The sequence below is a fragment of the Rhinatrema bivittatum genome, chromosome 6 (genome assembly GCF_901001135.1).
Source record: "Rhinatrema bivittatum chromosome 6, aRhiBiv1.1, whole genome shotgun sequence".
In the NCBI taxonomy this organism is placed as follows: domain Eukaryota; kingdom Metazoa; phylum Chordata; class Amphibia; order Gymnophiona; family Rhinatrematidae; genus Rhinatrema; species Rhinatrema bivittatum.
The window spans coordinates 266,917,002-266,931,540 of NC_042620.1; the positions used below are offsets into that span (position 1 = coordinate 266,917,002).

Consider the following 14,539-nt stretch of genomic DNA (forward strand, 5'->3'; position numbering starts at 1 on the left):
TAGCAGGGTTGCCGCCGCGATCGGCCCGAGAAGATCAGGGCCGCTGCAGAGCCCATCCTGCAGCGACCCGTGAAGAGGAGGCCCAGAGGTAAGAGAGCGGCTGAGGGCCCGTAGAGTGCGTCTGTGAGCTGAGTTGAGCGATTGTGTGCGTCTGTGAGCTGAGTTGAGAGATTGTGTGCGTGAATGAGGTGAGTTGAGCGATTGTGTGCGTCTGTGAGCTGAGTTGAGCGATTGTGTGCGTCTGTGAGCTGAGTTGAGAGATTGTGTGTGTGTATGAGGTGAGTTGAGAGATTGTGTGTGGGAGTGAGGACCTGAATGTTTGCAGAGACAGCATGTGAGAGAGCCTGTGTATGTGTGAGAGAGACAGCATGTGACAGTGAGAGCCTGTGTGTATGAATGATTGTATGAGAGAGAGCATGTGACAGTGAGAGTCTGTGCTTGAGCAAGACAGCATGTGGGAGTGAGAGAGAGCCTGGGTGTGTGAGAGTCAGACAGCATGTGCAAGAGAGAGACTGTGTATGAATGATTTTATGAGAGAGAGCATGTGACAGTGAGAGCCTGTGCTTGAGCAAGACAACATGTGGGTGTGAGAGAGAGCCTGGGTGTGTGAGAGTCAGACAGCATGTGCAAGAGAGAGACTGTATGAATGATTGTATGAGAGAGAGCCTGTGAGTGTGTGAGAGAGAGAAAGCATATGAGAATGAGAACCTGACTGAATGTTTGAGGGAAGAAGATAGATGGAGAGAAAAGAAATAGAAAAAAAGACAATATGAAAGGAATTGGCAAAAAAATAAGAAAGGGGAGGCGGAACAAAAAAGCCTGTGACCAACCGATTAGAAAACTAAGATCAGACAGCAAAGGTAAAAAAAAAGAAATAAATTACTTTTTACTGATTGGCACATGTAATCTTTGGTAATGTGCAAGAATAGCACTTTCTCTATGCTGATTTCACAATGTACGAGATCAACATGGAGGAAGTGGAAACCCACGGGTCCTGCACAGAGGAGGCAGCAGAATGGGCTTCAGTGCCAATAGCAGCGATCAGCGCCTCCCCAATAGCCATGCGGCAGCAGTGGCAGCAGAGGAATGAGAGAGGCTCCGAGGTTGCTGGCAAAAGAAAGAGAGGGGGTTTGCCTTTATGGGTGCCTGCCTGAGGGTGTGTCTGTGTATGAGAATGTATGGGTGTCTTCCTGGGGTTTGTATGTGTGAGAATAGGTGCCGGCCTGTGTGTGGTGTATGTGTGTGTGAGAATGAATTGGTGCCTGCCTGGGGGTCTGTGTGTGTGAGAATGAATGTGTGCATGCCTGAGGGAGTGGTGTGAAATTGAATGGAAGCCTGCCTGGGGGTCAGTTTCAGTGTGTGAGAATGACTGGGAGCTTGCCTGGGTGTGTGTGTTTGTGTGTATGTGAGGGAGCCAGACAGAGTATGTATGAGAAAATCCAGGGGAGTAAGAGTTTGTGTGGGGGTGTGTGTGTGGAGGGAGAGAGAGTGTCTTAGAGCTTGACAGTGTGTCAGTGTCTGTGAGAGCGAGAGGTTATGGTGGGTATAAGAGCATGAATGTGTATGTATGTGACAGTATATGTGTGAGAGAGAATGGAAATGTGAGTATGTGTGAGAGAGAGAGGATAACCTCCTAATCCTCGACAATATCAGGGTGACTGGAAATCAAGAGCTCCCACGTATGGACAGCAGGGGCTTTTTAAAATCCTTATTAGTTTTAATTATTGGGTGTTATTTGATATATGTGCTGTTTTGAAATATTTTATTGGTGTTTAGGAAATTGTAAAAAATGTATATGATTTTAATGAATAGAAATTCTATTTATCAGTAGTTTTAAAATATTCTTTTATTAGTATGGTTTTACTATTATAACTGATGCTTTATGTTTCTTGATTTTATTTGTTTTATGAGGAATGATGGTTCTGTTTTTCCATTATTAATACACAGAGTCTGGCTTCTTGGGGTTTCCATTTCAGTTTTTGTCTAATTGTGCTCCTTTATTTTGTATTCTGTATTTGGTGAGGGTCTGTCTCTGCTCTGTGTGTGTGACCATGATGAGAAATTCGCTAGCATAGGGATCTATAGCAATCGGGTTTGTTTTGTTTCCTCAGTAGGTGGTGTATTGGTATTCTAGGACCCAGTATAATATTTACCCTTGCTTTTTCACAGGTAGGGTTATTGTTGTTAGAGTCCTTGGTGTTATTACTGTTATGTTATGATGGGATTGCAGTATAGATTTTGAGTGTCTTTTTTTTTTGCGAGGTTTTATTTTCGTTCACAATGTGCCTGGCAGTGGAAGGTGTTTGTGCTGCTGTTACTGTGAGGTGACACCAGAATTTGAAAACATCTTTTAGTATGATGAGCTGTAAGGGAAACATTCAAGCTCCATTGTTTGGGGGAATTTCAGTGGATGCACAGAGTTACAGAACTGGAGGTGCAGGATTTATATTGACATTCTGTCCCTTCCTATAAATTCCAGTCTTCACTCTTATAGCCATATAGAATTAGTTGAATGAGACTATCAAATAATTTTATAGTGTGAAACTGGCCAGCTTTTTAAAATTACGCAGAAGACCCTTTGGACTTTCTTATTAACACCAAATATTCAAATCTGTGTTCATCCCATCAAGCTCATATATCTCATTAAAGAGGTAAATTGAATAACACAATAACTTTGTTTTATTATTGTTACTCATAAATTATAACAATAACATTAATCTTGGAATATTATATATTTTTAATATAAATGAAAGATTTTCACAAGATAGGTTGTGTCGTGAAACATTTTATTATGTATATATTTAAGGAAACATACATAAATTGTCGAAATACATTTTGTTCGTTTAACCTTTAACCTCTGGTTTGCTAGTAGACTGAATTACTGTGTCCCGAAATTATGTTTGTCTAAAAAGTGTGTCACCAACATGAAAAGTTTGGAAAGCTCTGTTCTATATGCTTTACAATTTTGTTCTTGAGAATAGTTTCCACTATTTTTCCCGGCACTGAAGTCAGGCTCACTAGTCTATAGTTACCTGGATCGCCCCTGGATCCTCTTTTAAATATTGGGGTTACATTGGCCATCCTCCAGTCTTCAGGTACAATGGATGATTTTAATGATAGGTTACAAATTTTAACTAATAGATCAGAAATTTCATTTTTGAGTTCCTTCAGAACCCTAGGATCAGGGCCGGTGCAAGGGGATTTGGCGCCCTAGGCGAGCCTTCTCCCTTGCGCCCCCCCCCCCGTTGCGCCGCCACCCCCCCGGTCTTGGCCCCGATTCCTACCTCATTCTCGATCACGTCCGTTGACTGTGTGGTTTCCGGTCACAAGCAGGTTGGGCACTGCTCGTGGCCCGCCAAATCTCCACTCCTCTTTGCCACCGCTTGCGGCCCCATATGACTCGCACCCAGTGGAGCACCAAGGGTCTCCGGCACTCAGGGGCCAATGCATTTGTGTGCCTCTCCAGCATCAACCCCTTAATCCTTCTTGTACTAATGCTTAAGGTCACAGAAAATCAGTGGTGTCGCTAGACAGAAGAATTTGGGGGGGGGGAAGCCAAAATGACATTTCTTCATCACACCCACCTCTATAGCATGGATTGTGCTTTCAAATTGGTTATTAAAAAAGAGTGTTAATAAAAAAGTCCAAAGGCTCTTCTGGGTAATTTTAAAAAGCTGGCCAGTTTCATACTATAAAATTATTTGATAGCCTCATTCAACTAATTCTATATGGCTATGAGAGTGAAGTCAGGAATATATAGGAAGGAACAGAATGTCAATACAAATCCTGCACCTCCAGTTTTGTAACTCTGTGCATCCACTGAAATTCCCCTAAACAATGGAGCTTGGATGTTTCCCTTACAGCTCATCATACTAAAAGATATTTTCAAATTCTGGTGTTACCTCACAGTAACAGCAGCACAAACACCTTCCACTGCCAGGCACATTGTGAACACAAAACCCCACAAAAAAGACACTCAAAATCTATACTGCAATCCCATCGTAACATAACAGTAATAACAGCAACGACTCAAACAACAATAACCCTAGCTTTGAAAAAGCAAGGGTAAATATTACACTGGGTCCTAGAATACCAATACACCACCTACTAAGGAAACAAAACAAACCCGATTGCTAATGATCCCTATACAGACACTATATGCAAGCAGAATCTCTCATCATGGTCACACATACAGAGCAGAGACAGACCTCTCATCAAATACAGAATAAAGCCACATAAAGTATAAACAGAAATGTGCAGACAAACTGAACTGTAAAACGCATCACGCCAGACTCTATACAGTGTAACAATGGAAAAACAAAAATTTCACCATTCCTTGTGAAACAAATCAATAATATAAAGATATATAAATCATTAATCATAATTATAAAACCATACAAATAAGATAATTTCAAAACAGCTGATGAATAGAATATCCAATAATTAAAGATTAATGCAAATTTTGAAAGCTTTACCAAACACCAATAAAATATTTCAAACAGCAGACACATCACATACTACCCAATAATTAAAATGGTAGTCAATCAAGAAAAATGAACTTAAAAAGCCACCTTTACTTACCCTCTCCAGCAGTTCTCCTACTCCTTTCCCTTGCAGGCCATACCAGAAGCAGCAGTAGCTGCTGAAGCTGTCCTCACAGTCCTCTTCTTTAGGGACCACAACCAGTCTCTTCTCTCTCTCTCTCACACACACACACACAAGTCACACCCTCAGGACCAGTTTCTGTCTCTCACACATCACTCATCTCCCCAACCAGTCTCTCTCTCTCACACACACACACACACACATACCAGTCACCTCTCTGGCCAGTCTCTCTCAATCACACAATGCTCTCGCTCTCTCTTACTAACACACAGGCTTTCAATCACACACATGCTCTCTCTATTTCACTTACACACAAGCTCTCAATCACACACGTTCTATCTCACTTACAAACAGGCTCAATCACACACATGCCCTCTCTCACAGCCACAAGCCAGCCAAAAACATGCTCCATCTCTCTCGTACACCCACACTGACACACACAAGCACCCTCCTTGACTCACATATACACCACACACATACAGAAGCACTCTCCCTGTCTCACATACACATTACACTCATAGAAGCACCTTGCTTTCAGACTTACAGCATTTTTCACTTTTACTAAAAGTGAAAGTGATGCTCCCAACCATTAAATAAGAAAACCACATTCCTATCAGAAGGCAAAATGACACCCTTCCTTCAGGTTCTGTCCTCCCAAGCGCCAGCCACCTACACCTTCTCTTGTTTTATGCTTTCAGGCAATAAAGTAAGTGTGTTTCTTCAAACTATCAGTCGTATGATTATTCATGTGGGAGATATGGAACAGAAAGACATCCTTAGTCAGCTTCCCTTTTAAATGGAAGACTCCAGTCTTAGTCATTTAAAAATATACATTTTCTAAAGGCTTAAAAAAAAAAAGCAAAACTTTCAGATTGGAACTATTCTAGTCTTCATGCTTAAATTATGCTTAAAAAAAAAAAAACCCACCTGGCATCAGTATCTTAAATTTGTGATTTTGCTGAGATGAACATTTTAAATACTTTAATTTTTATTTTTTTTACTTTAATATTTGTCTCTACCCACTTTGTTAAATTTTATTTTCCAGCAGAGGGATTCTTAAAATTTAGTAATTTCATCTTTCATCCAACTTTTCAACAAAATCAGCACAAAAGTTGAGGTATATGTGTTATCACACTTCATTTTTTTAAACTGGCAGATTCCTTTCTCACATACACAGACACACAGAAGCTCCATTCCTTTCTTACATATACATCACATACACACACACACAGAAAGAAGATCGGCGCAGCCGGTCTAGCTGATCACGTGGCCGAAGAAAGGAAGATCGGTGCAGCCGGAGACCAGCCGCCAAGACTTAAGGGGCGCCGTGGTAGGGGCTAAAGGTCACCGGCACCATTTTGCTTAGTGGCAGCGGAGGCCCCGGGAGCGGCAGATCGCTCCCGGAACCTCCGCTGGACCACTAGGGGGGTGTCGGGAGGGTGACACTGGCGGGGCGGCAGGGCGAGTCGGGAGCTGGCTGCCTGCCACGGCGCCCCCTAAATCTCAACGCTTGGTCTCCATCTAGGCGAGTCGAAGGCTGGCAGAATTTTGAAAGGGTACTTTTTGCCCTTTCAAAATTCTGCTGCCTGCCACGGCGCCCCCTAAGTCTCGGCACCCTAGGCACTGGGCCTAGCTCGCCTAGTGGTTCCGCCGGCCCTGCCTAGGATGCATACCATCCGGTCCAGGTGATTTGCTACTCTTTAGTTTGTCAATCTGGCCTACTACATCTTCCAGGTTCACAGTGATTTCGTTCAGTTCGTCTGACTCATCACCCCTGAAAACCATCTCCGGAACTGGTATCTCCCCAACATCCTCATTTGTAAACACGGAGGCAAAGAATTCATTTAGTCTTTCTGCAATCGCCTTATCTTCCCTAAGAGCCCCTTTAACCCCTCTGTCATCTAATGGTCCAACCGACTCCCTCACAGGTTTCTTGCTTTGGATATATTTAAAAAAGTTTTTATTATGAGTTTTTGCCTCTCTGGCCAATTTCATTTCAAATTCTCTCTTCGCCTGTCTTATCAATGTTTTACACTTAGCTTGACAATGCTTATGTTTTATCCTATTTTCTTCAGATGGATCCTTCTTCCAGTTTTTGAAGGATGTTTTTTTGGCTAAAATAGCCTCTTTCACCTCACCTTTTAACCGTGACGGTAATCGTTTTTCCTTCCTTCCACCTTTCTTAATGTGCAGAATACATATGGACTGTGCCTCTAGGATTGCATTTTTAAACAATGTCCATGACTGTTGAACACTTTTAACCTTTGCAGCTGCACCTTTTCAGTTTTTTTCTAACTATTTTTCTCATTTTATCAAAGTTTCCCTTTTTAAATTTTAGTGTTAGAGCTGCAGATTTACTTATTGTCCCCCTTCCAGTTATTAGTTTAAATTTGATCATGTTATGATCACTTTTGCCAAGTGGCCCCACCACCGTTACTTCTCTGACCAAATCTTGCTTTCCACTAAGAATTAAATCTAAAATAGATCCCTCTCTTATTGGTTCCTGAACCAATTGCTCCATGAAGCAATCATTTATTACATCCAGGAACTTTATGTCTCTAGCAAGTACTGATGTTACATTTACCCAGTCAGTATTGGGGTAATTGAAATCTCCCATTATTATTGCACTGCCAAATTGGTTTGCTTCCCTGATTTCTCTTAGCAAGTCATCATCTATCTGACCATTTTGTCCAGATGGACGGTAGTATACTCCTATCACTATACTCTTACCCAACACACATGGGATTCCTACCCATATAGATTCTACTGAGCATTTAGTCTCTTGTATGATCTTTATCCTGTTGGATTCTATCCCCTCCCGGACATAAAGTGCCACACCCCCACCAAGTTGATCCTCCCTATCATTGTTTGATAAAGTGATGGAAACCACTACAAAATCAAAAACAATATTTTCCATTTTTTCACAGTTATGGTAAGACTGAAACACATTAGAGTTTCAGATGATGCAATAATTAGAGTAGATAACGATGTTTCCAAAGCATTACCAAACTGCAGGATACATATCCTATCTTTTACCACAAATTTTACAACCCACTGCAGCCTTATAAAAACCCATTTAGGTATCCTATTTTAAAAACTGAAAATCTAAATATATCAAAGGATTTGCTCAATGCTTACTTGTACTTCAAAGATAATAGTGATAATAATAACAGTAATAGCAATCCTTTCCCATCCAAAGCCTTGGCATGTGAAACTATTACAATACTACTTCAGAAATGTACCTGAGCTATTATGGAGCCATAGGTGACTTCACAAATGTCTTTGATGTTAGGAGAGCTGAGCAAGAATGACAAGTAAATGTACTATCTAAATGTGTTCCTTCTGAGTATTTTTATATTTGATGCTGTTTAGATTTTAAAATAAATCTTTGGAAGATATAGTAACTGATACATATTTAATTTAAAATAAAATTGTACTGGAAGCAGAAATCAGCTGTTTTTCTCATTACATAAGAGATCTTTCCTGAAAGCAGAATTACATATTATAGAAATAGATACAGCACATTCATAAACAGTTTCATCAATTAATTCAAGAATTATTTCCCTGCCTATAAGCAGATCTAACCCTTCAGGAGTAGAGGCTTTGTTTTTTGTTTTTTTTTTAAACCAGGTACACTACCCAAACAGAATGGGTGCTAGCTGCTACTTTATAATGTAAAGCAATTCATGCAAACAGGGGATGTACAAATCTAGTCTTCAAAAGTTGTTAACCAAATTGGATTTCAAGGTAATCAAATAAGCAAATTAAACTTTTCTTATGCCATATGTATGCATAAGTATTTGTGCAGCTATCTTGAAAGCTAGACTGCTGTGAAGTTCTCCTGCATTAGATTTGCATACCTCTGATTAGGAGTGCCATAGTATTAATAAAGCAAAAGTATCTCACCCAGTAACTCCCTAACCTTTTCAGTTTTGATGCTAATGAAACAGTTTGATAAAGTGATGGAAATGGAAACCACTACAAAATCAAAAACAGTGTTTTCCCTTTTTTCAGTTATGGTAAGACTGAAAACACATCAGATTTGTAGGTGATACAACAATTAGAATTGATAACAGAAACTTCCAAAGCATCACCAAACTGCAGAATACATATCCTATCTTTTACCACTGATTTTACAACTGCTGCAGCCTTCTGAAAACCCAGCTATGCTTATTTGTGCTTCAAAGATAATGGTGATAATAATAACAGTTAGAGCAATTATTTCCCATCCAAAGTCTTAGCCTATGAAACTATTACAATACAACTTCAGAAATGTACATGAGCTATTATAGAACCAATTTTACTCTTGCTGACTTCACAATGATCTTCAGTGTTAGGAGAGCTGAGCAAGAAAATATATTGGTTTTACCCAGTTATAGTTGGTTATTAGAGGCACAGACTGGTTGAGTTAAAAAAATATAGCCAATGTACTACAATGAGCCAGAGGCACAATATGGGGGAGAATGCAATAAGCAAGGTATCCAAATCAAAGTAACGTTATATGATTCACAACAACTAATAATCAAAATATTTCATATTTTATTTTAATAAAAATTTAATTAAATTTATTTTAATAAAAATTTAATTAAAAATGTAAATAAACAAAAACAAAAGAAATCAGTCTCTAATATCGTACAAGAGTCAAGGACATATTTCAATCACATTTACAATAAAACATACAAACATAAAACATACAAACACAAAACACAGTATGCCCCCATCCCTCATAACCAATACATAAAAGGAACTAAATAGATTTTCAAAGCATTTTTGCAAAAAACAATTTTTGCAATAGTTTTTTTTTTCTGTTGAAAAAGACTCTGTGTTTCAAGTAATCCAAAATAAAAGCAAGAATTGTAACCAACTGGAGATTTATGTTTGGGATGCAATGGATTTTAGCTCCGGTATTCAAGACATTTAGGCTCAAGAGTATCAGAACTTCATTTTCAATTAATAAAATATCATAGATAACTAAGACATGTAGCTATATTATTATATATCTGCATAACTCCAGTTTATGATATAGATACAGAAAGGTATACTCACTTTTCTTCGGCTTACTTTTGTGATAAAGAATCAAAAGGTTTTTGATCAGGCAGCAGCATTTATAGAGATCTACTGGAGCCTTGAGACAAAGCCTTTGAAGAATTTCCAGACGTCAAATGTGTAACATGTACAGAACCCTGAAAACTTTTGTGTTCATTTACAGTATGTAACATGACAGCCAAAGGAATAAAAAAATACACATTTTGGAGTAATTTTCAAAAGGATTTACATGTGTAAATATAACTATTACTGTAGCAATTTTCAAAAGCCATTTAGCCAAGTAATGTGCACTTATGCAGGTAAGTCCTATGTACAATTCAATGGCAAATATTGCAGCATTTTTCATAAGCCCACTTACAAGGGGAAAGTGCTTTTACACATCTAAAACCAAATGTTAAGGGTGTAAATTCTTTTAAAATTCAAGCCCTTTGGGACTTATGCAATAAAACTTGTGGAAAAAAAGTGTTACTGTGCACCTCTGAAAGATTTTTCTGCCCAAGTTATTAAAAATGTATGAAAGGCACAGTAAAATTTGCCCTCAATACTGCAGCCTCAGTGCTGTTGTGAATATTGACACTAAAAATGTTTAAGAAATAATTATCAATTTAATTTCCCTGGATAACACAGTTTTCCATCCATGGAAATTGGCTTTCACAAAATTGGTAAAAGTATGTTTATAGGGCACGCATGTGCATACTTTTATCCACAGTTTGAAGAGGCTTTCTCTCGAGCAGGGCTGGTGCAGAGTTTGGAATTATACACATACTTTGCATTTCCAAAAGTATGCATGTATTCCCCCCCCCCCCCCCCCCCAGAAAATAACCCTATGCACTCACATTCACAGGTGTACTTGTATGCTGTTAGTTTGGTGGTGGGATGATTTTCAAAGTGAATGCACACTGGTACTTTCCTTTCTGAAAATTGACGTAAAGTGAACAGGTAAAAGGTATCCACTGACTTCAAACCAATGTAAGCAAGTACAAACTACCACTTATAAATTCACATTAGCTGCAGCCCCAAATCCCCCACACGGATCAGCTCTTTTATTTTAGGTAAATTGGCATGGGGAAGTTCCTCTTCCCCAACCCTTTCGAGCACCATCAACCATCCCACATGGCCATTCCATCAAACATAGTTACCCCCCCCCCCTCCCCCCCAAACAGGCAACTCCCACAGATGTCATCGCCACTCTCCCTGCATAGGCAGGCCTCAAATAAGCAGTAATCTTTCCCAAAAAGGATTGCTCACTCAACAGCAAATGATACCTCCATCCCACCCCTCTTAACATTCAGAAGAAGCTGGAACGTCAAAGTTAGGAGGGATGTAAGGGCCTTACATGAATGAAGCACTACTATCAGCATCATTCATCAGAGGTAAAGCTACAGGTAAGAGGAATTATCTCTCTATTATGGTAAGATGTGTGTCTGGAGGATTGTGTGGGCAAGTTTATTTTGTTATTTGGGGGGGGGGGGGGGAATGGAAGTGATGCCTTAAGAGGAAGTTAGTGCCTATTGGAGGGGCATTACAGCCTACCAAGGAAGATGTCTACATTCAGTGTGAGAAGCGGAAAGGGGTAATGCTAAAGTTGAAGGAGAAGAGTTGGCACTTGAGGGGATTGAAGAGGCTTTCTCTCGAGCAGGGCTGGTGCAGAGTTTTGGAATTATACACATACTTTGATATTGCCGTACAATTGCCATATATCAAATTTGCAGTGTCTGCTGGGGTGAATGCACCAAAGTTAATTAACTTCAGTGTATCCCCAGTGGAAAACATCACAAAAAGATTAGAAAGACACGGGAGTTGATGCGAGGTATGGGCTCTGGGCCTGGGCCTTAACCTAGCCTGAGGCCCAGGCATTGGGGCCCAGCCTCCATAACATAGGAAATTGCCTTACTGGGCCAGACCAAGGGTCCATCAAGCCCAGCATCCTGTTTCCAACAATGGCCAATCCAGGCTACAAGTACCTGGCAAGAACTCAAACACTAAGGGGTAGATTTTCAAACCCCGGCACACGTAAAAACCCAGGATTTATATGCATGGCCAGGCCTTACGCGTTCCAGCCTAATTTTCAAACAGCCTGGCCACGCACGTAAACCCCGGGACGCGTGTAAGTCCCAGGGCTTAAAAAAGGGGTGGTCTGGAGGAGGGGCAGTCTGGGAGCGGGACAGGGCGGTTGGGGGCAGGGCGGGGCTAGAGGTGCCGGCGCGTGCAACTTGCTCCTGCTCCGAGGCAGGAGCAAAAGGTAAAACCACAAAATCTGGGGTGGTTAGGATAGGGACAGGGGAGGGCCGGATAGGGGAAGGGGAAAGGAGGTTAGACTAGGGGTTGGGAAGTTCCCTTTCAGTCCGCTCCTTAATTGGAGCAGAGTGGGAGGGAACTGGGGAAGACTGCGATGCATCGCCGCATGTAATTGCTAAAGTTGACCCCCCCCCCCCCCTTGACCTTAAATAAGTATGCGAGTACAAAGAGAGAGAGTGTGTAATTTGTAACACATGGAAGAAACCATTGAAGCAATTTCTCTGTGCATAGATAGTGAGAGGGAAATTTAATTATTTTTTTATTTCATTCACTAAGGGCTGGATTTTAAAAGGGTTACACGCATAAGGTACGCGCGTAGCCCTTTTAAAAAACCCCTGCACACGCCGAGCCTATTTTGCATAGGCTCGATGGCGCGCACAAGCCACGGGACGCGCGTAAGTCCCGGGGCTTGCAAAAAGGGGAGGTTGGGGGCATGGCCAGGGGGCGCAGTTTTGGATCGCGGGTGTGTTCGGGGGTGTGTGGGCGGTCCGGGGTGTGGCCGAGTGCCCCGACACAGCGGCCTGTGTCGGGGCCTGCTGCGCCGGCGCACGTAAGTTACTACTGCCCGGAGGCAGTAGTAACTTTTCAGATAAAGGTAGGGGGGGGGTCCTAGATAGGGCCGGGGGGGGGGGGGGGTTTAGGTAGGGGAAGGGAGGGGAAGGTGCGGGGGTGGAAGGAAAGTTCCCTCCGAGGCCTCTCCGATTTTGGAGCGGCCTTGGAGGGAACAGGCAGCGCGCGCCGGGCTCGGCGCGCGCAAGTTGCACAAATGTGCACCCCCTTGCACGCGCTGACCCCAGATTTTATAAGATACGCGCGGCTACGTGCGTATCTTATAAAATCCAGTGTACTTTTGTTCGCGCCTGATGCGCGAACAAAAGTACACGCGCGCGCTGTCTTTTAAAATGTACCCCTAAGCTAGCTCAGTCCAACAAGACTCCTGGACAACAGTTTGAGGGAACTCAAAATAGTACACTTGCGGAAGAGACTGTCGGTGGCAGTGTAATAAGGAATACACTATTTCTGTTATTTAAAGTTTAGGCACAAAGTCAAGCAAGGAGACTTCACTCCCCAATTGGATCCAATGACAGTGTCCCTCCTGTGGCACAAGCTGTGATCCCTAATAGCAATTTAACCAGCTACATTATCAAGCATTTGTGGAGGGGATGAAGATTGACTGCAGAGTTATGAAGGTCCGCCGTCATCTGACACTCCCGGCCCGCCCTAACACAGATGGGTCTTCCATCTCTTATTCCTCTCTACAGGACTCCGGGGCTCACTTTGGCAAAAAACTTGAATGGAAATGTATGTAAACTCCATGGGCCTCTCGGTGAGGCTAAACCCCCCCTGGGCAACAAATTAAAAACACAACACCGCCTTTTTTCCCCTGTGTCCTTGACCCTCTTGGCTGGGTGGGGGCCCACTGCAAGCGTTAGTAAAATAAAACTTTATCCACACGCAGTCCAGCTAAGTCAGAGAGTTCCCAGTCTTTCTCCTCGAATCACTTGGGAGGGTGTCTCCCTTCCTGCCAATGGGGTAACTTTTCTTTTGGGGTTTACTTTCTGGTAGCCCTACCTCCACCAGAGCTCTCTTCTGGCTGGATGGGGCACTGTCCTGTTGTAACCTCTTGGCTGCCAGTCTCTAAGGGTTTGCAAACCCCGCCCATCCCAGGACTTTCTTTATAGGGTGTGCAACAAGGGTCCCTTTAGGTGGAAACCCTCCTCAGTGCCAGGATTTGAAAAAGAAAAAAAAAACCTTATGATTAAACCCAGATCTCCTCCATAGGGATGAAACCATTGCAGCATTCTTCAGCACACAGGTTTTCAAAGCAACGAAAACTATAGTTAATCACAGTTCTCCTCTACAAGGAATGAAACAGTATTTTGTTTTTTTCAGTTGTAACCACTCCTGACCTGAACATGTTTAAACACCTCCCACCTGTGGCAGAGCTTGACTATACACACAAACTAATTCTTTGATTAGGTTCAGCTCCCCCACAACCTTCCGTAGTTTTGTTTCCACTTCAGCGTGTGCTCTACCTGAATGCAGTTTCTTTTCTCTCCCACTTTATACTCCTTTGGCTCACTCCGTTTCCATAGCCTCATCACTAACTTCCTCTTTCAAAGGGTGGCTTGTGCCTTCCTCCTCCTGGCTCTCTCCTGCCAGAATGAACTTCATCTCCTTCTCTTTATCTTCCAGTTCCCCTTGCAGCTCTTCCCCACTCTGGTCAGGCAGCTCTGGCTCTCCACTAGATTCCTCAAGGTGGGACGGGCCCCTTCCTTGCCATTGGACGTTCCAAGGTTTCTCTCTTTCCTGAAAAGGACCTATCCAGTTAGCTGGTTCCTCCCCCACAGGGACCTCCCCCTACCTTCGCCCCAGGATTCCCTTGCGTTCTTTCTTAAACTGGTGCTGTCTGAATCTGCCCAGGCTTGACAGATTCTCCCCTTTTCCTATGATGGTCTTCGGGGCCGGGGTTGAAGCCTTACTCCTTCACAAGAGCTAAGTGTATCCATCCCAGAACCAACACAGTCTAGCTAGACTAGGAAAAAACTGAGATATCACTAACCTTTACACAGGGAATAACAGGAAAAGA

At 42.2% G+C, this 14,539-nt stretch overlaps 1 long non-coding RNA gene across 1 annotated transcript in view; it reads right to left on the minus strand.

Moving 5' to 3' along the window:
- The window catches only part of LOC115093287, a 120,918-nt gene extending 106,826 nt beyond the window's left edge, over positions 1–14,092 (minus strand). The window contains exons 1-2 of the long non-coding RNA XR_003857266.1: positions 13,986–14,092; positions 10,488–10,565 (exon numbers count right to left, since the gene is read on the minus strand). This is a non-coding gene — a long non-coding RNA (uncharacterized LOC115093287). The remainder of the gene's footprint in view (positions 1–10,487; positions 10,566–13,985) is intronic.
- Positions 14,093–14,539: the final 447 nt, after the last annotated feature.